The following is a 4,921-nucleotide window of genomic DNA, read 5'->3' on the forward strand; positions in this document are numbered from 1 at the left end:
AACCCCCAAAACTAACATGGACAAAAGAGTACACGAAATCATCTTGAATAGTTCATCTCCTCTAAGTCTTATTGACGTTCTATTCTTATGTAGCAATTTATGTGTATGTTAAATAAGCCTTGAATATTTGTGTATCAAATTAACCTAATTATCCTTGTATGTTCTCATTAGCAATATTTTTCTTTTCAATAATGGTTTGTACATGGTGGATAACATATTAACCTATATGTTCAAATCCTAACAGTTTCTATGGCCATGAAAATTCGCCTACAATGACTCCAAGACATGAACAATAACATTATGTTTACAGCGCGCAATTAGTCGGTGCGTGAAAGCTGATCTGAAAACCCTCGTTAAGGAAGTTAGCTTACAAAAACCAATAATTTGCATATTTCAAGTTCATGATACAAAGCATCATCATTAGTTGTTACGTAATAACATAAATAATAAAGTAGTCAGAAAAGCTATAATAAAAAATTAAATGTTATAACCAAATTGAACAATCAAAATAGCAAAAAAGGGAGACATTTAAAAAGGGTTGTTGTGTGATTGTTGCCATCAAATTCAACTTGAATTAGGAAGTTATAATTACCATCCATTTTAGAGCTATTAAACTTATTTTGTTATCTACTAGCTACTTAAAAAGGATACATTCATTATATGTATTTGTCAATATTCAAAGATAAATTCAAATGATTTTACGACATTGGATTGTAAATAATTACCATATGTGATGAATTCTTCAGATATAGTTATTAAAGCCATAGTTTGCGAAGCCAAAAGGTTAATTGTGAAACTGGTCATATGCAATCATATACAAATCTATGTTACCGAATTTCAATAAAATTGAATTACTAAAACCAAGAACAATATTGAATACTAATTATAGGATGTGTTTGGCATGCCGATTTAAAATTGTTTTTAGAGTTTGTAATCTTTAATTTTTAATTTTTATCTTTTACACATTTAAAAGCTAACAATTATTTTTGTCAAACGTTTATGCACAAATAGCAAATCATTCACTTGCTTTAACAAGTCATGCTATGGATATGGGAGCATCAACTTTGTTCCTATGGGTTTTCGAGGAGCGAGAAAAATTGCTATAATTCCATGAAAGAGACTTGGAGCTAGGATTCATGCAAGTTTCATACTACGAACCGGCGGAGTGGTACATGATAAAGTTAAAACTCAAAACTACTAGCTACCAGTTTCTAGCTAGTTTTACCAAACAAATCCTATGTGCTTCAATTTGATAAATTATAAAGCTTTGATGAATTTACAAATGCAAGTTAAGTTCATAGACCTCATGACAATTATCGTTTTACCGTAGTTTTTGCGATGAGATCCTAGTGGTCGAGGTAAGAAATTTTATACGTATATCCATGATATGAACCATGTCACTCCAAAAATATTACTGGTTTTGTGATTTATCCACGTGTGGCGGTAATTAAGATAGATCTAATGTGGACCATCTAGATATTGTGATTTCTGATTTTATTATAAATGCATGATTATAATATTTCTATTTAGATAGCCTAACAAAAACATGCACCACACTGCATGAGTATAGTGCCACTACCACTTACCTAGATGTTTAGTTACACGTGTACATGTTTTTGGAGGAATTAGGGTTTATGTTGGAGATCTGGATACCCCTTGGATCGTGTGAACACTTTTTGAGCTAATATTTCTATCTTATGTCTGGGTTGCAAGAAATTTAGCCTAGGATAATCCAAGATGACACTTACGAATCTAGAGACAGAAATCGTATGCCAAATTGCTAGAAGAATTATATGTTCGTCAAAAGAAAAGAGAGTTAATAGTTGTGTATCTCTTCCCAAAGAGAAGAGTCATTTATATAATAAATGAGATTTATAGTTTGCCTGTTATGGTTGGCCGTCATGGGTTGCTTTGGAAACAAGTCAGGGAAATCCAAAATTTAATAAGGAAATCAATGGTTTCCAAATATGACGAATTTCGTCAGTTTTATCATAATCACCCTCAAAATTTCGATTTTCCCACCATGGTCCCAGCCAAGGGCTTTACCCCTTGGACCGTGCTAGTGGCGCTGCCCTTAAACCCCGCCAAATGGGAGTGAACCCTTTGAAAACCTCAGACCCATGGGCGCTGCCCCCGGACCCCCAACTAGTCGTCAAACCGGTTTCTAATTCGATCTTATACATGTGTGCACTCCACACATACCTATACATATATTACAGTATAAATTATGAAGCCCTTTAGCTTATATGTTAGTTCCAATTATATAAAATGATATGGTGACACTAAAATCACCAACACATGTTCTATTAATTAATTCATCAAGTATTAATTCAAATATGACCATTACTAGTTTGATAATCAATTACACAGCAGCCAATTAGCTTCATAGATCAATATATAGACATACAAACCATATATTTAAATATATTTTATCGGACGCCAATCCTATCTGACTTGAGAGTCTGACATCCATATACCTTGCAAACCATTGACATAACAAGAATACAAAAAATAACAAGTATCATATTACGTATGTCCAGCCGCCGAAAAACATTCACTTTAATGTTGTTTATCCTATTTTGTAACATTTACTGCACGCAGACAATCTTCAATGTCAACAATATAACGACAATGTATGCAACTACCTACATGGTTATAATGACGCTACCACTTACCGAGATGCTTAGTTACACGTATACATGTTCTATTAGTTATGTCATCAAGTACCAATTCAGATGTGACTTTTACTAGTCTGGTAATCTGTTACACAATCGGTTGGCACCGTGGATCAAAATAAAAACATACAAAAAATTATGTCGGACGCCAAATCTCCCTAACATGAGAGTCTGACATCCCTATACCTTGCAAACCAATAACACCATAAAGGATAACAAAACGTCAAATATCGAATTACGTATGTCAAGCTGCCGACAGACATCTGTTTTAATGTTGCTTATCGTATTTGTAACATTTACTGCACGCATACAATCTTCAACATGAACAACATATCGACAATATACACAACTATGTTTTAAAATCTTATACACCAGACCTTATATAACCGTTTGAACTATCATATTTTTTTCCTTTTATTTATTTTGATATTTATATTTGGTTATAGTGCTTTTTATACGAATATCCAAATACACATATCTTGTAATAGTGATGAGCTTCCTATTATGATTAAAAAAAAAAAAAGAACAAAAATATTAAAGTGTGAAAATTCTAACACCCTTAATTTAGGAAAGTATGGGTGGGTGGTAAAACCTCTTGAATTTAGCCCTAGGCCACGGAGGAGGAGCCTAACATTTCATCCACACGCGCCCCATGTCATGAGAGTGGTGCGGAGCTCCGTTTTTCTACGACTCTCCACCCACTATAAAAACAGACCACATCCTCTCCCCCTTTTCTCTCATGTCCAATCTTTCTCCATTTCTTACACCATGGCTCCTCGCGGGAAACCTGACGGCAACACCGGCGGCGGCAATGGCGGCTCCGAGACTCGCTACCGCGGTGTCAGAAAGAGGCCATGGGGACGTTACGCAGCTGAGATCAGGGATCCTGGAAAGAAGAGCCGTGTTTGGCTAGGCACATTTGATACTGCGGAGGAGGCGGCGCGTGCTTACGATTCCGCCGCACGGGAGTTCCGTGGCGATAAGGCGAAGACCAACTTTCCTACATCCACCGAATTGTCGCTCCCGATGGTCGCCGTTGGTGGGAAGCCTAAGGCTGTGACTAAAAGCCCTAGCGGTGAGAGCAGCACTGTTGAGTCGGGTAACTCCGCCGTTCCGATCACCGCCGCTCCTCTTCCACCGTCGGCTCTCGATCTCACCCTGTCGCACTTTCCTGTTGGTTTCCCGATGGCTCATTCCTTGTTCCTGTACCATTCGCAGATCAACAACACCGCCAAACACAACAACCGTTTGGACATGTTCAGATTGGACGGATCCGTTCTTCCTGCACCCAACCTGACTATCGCCGCCGGCAACAACGCTCAAAGCGACTCCGACTCCTCTTCCGTCGTGAATTTCAGTCATCCTACCGATCGTCCACATCCAGAAAAAACCTTCGCTCTTGATTTTGATCTTAATTTCCCCCCGTCGGAAATTGCCTGATGTAATTTTCTTTTTTTAGCAATCTCCGGTCCTCCGCCACCCTCCGCCCCTGGTTTCCCTTTTTTTTTTTCATCGCAGAGCAGATCAAACCTAGAGAATTAGATAAAAATGAAAATGTAATAGGATTAAAGCAGCCTGATAATGTTTCAATGCGCTGATAATGTTAAATCTTTTCTTCCGTTTGTACAGATATCAAAAGAACAACAAACAAACATATCTCTGCAATCTTTCGTTCTTCAATTTCCATATTTGTGCAATCGGAATTTTGTTGAATCGATCTCGTAAATTTAGGATGATGGTGATGAACTGATTGTACCATTCGCATTGCTTGTTGTACTGCTAAATTCCATTTATTTTCCAGTTGTGCAGCCAAGTGTAGGCGTATGGCGTTACGATAACTGATGCTTCCTCCGCCCCCAAAAAAACAACACCAACTTTTATTATTATTTTAATTTTAAAATTAAAATATAATAAAATAATGAGAATAATATTGAGGTAAATTACAAAAAATAACATCGGTTTGGGGAAAGAGTCAAAAACTAGATTGCTATTGTTGGGAAAGAGTCGAATGTGCATTGCTATTGTATTTTGTAAGAGTATAATTTGACATTCTTTATTATATTCGATATAGAAAACAAAAACTTATCATAGGTTAATTGACTGATAAACACAATTTTTTAGGTCAATTGACTAAAATAGTACTATTACATTAATTTTGCGTTTATTTAAGATGTGTTTGACAACATGCTTTTAAAATGATTTTTTTTTTTTTTAAATAACCCTTAATTAAAAGAAAAAATCAAATA

General features: G+C 36.2%; 1 pseudogene; it reads left to right on the forward strand.

Moving 5' to 3' along the window:
• The first annotated feature begins 3,400 nt into the window (after positions 1-3,400).
• LOC145006463 (ethylene-responsive transcription factor 4 pseudogene) lies at positions 3,401-4,468 on the forward strand (annotated as a pseudogene).
• The last annotated feature ends 453 nt before the right edge of the window (positions 4,469-4,921 follow it).

Source organism: Lactuca saligna, chromosome 7 (assembly GCF_052625555.1).
Source record: "Lactuca saligna cultivar CGN05327 chromosome 7, ASM5262555v1, whole genome shotgun sequence".
Classification (NCBI taxonomy): Eukaryota; Viridiplantae; Streptophyta; class Magnoliopsida; order Asterales; family Asteraceae; genus Lactuca; species Lactuca saligna.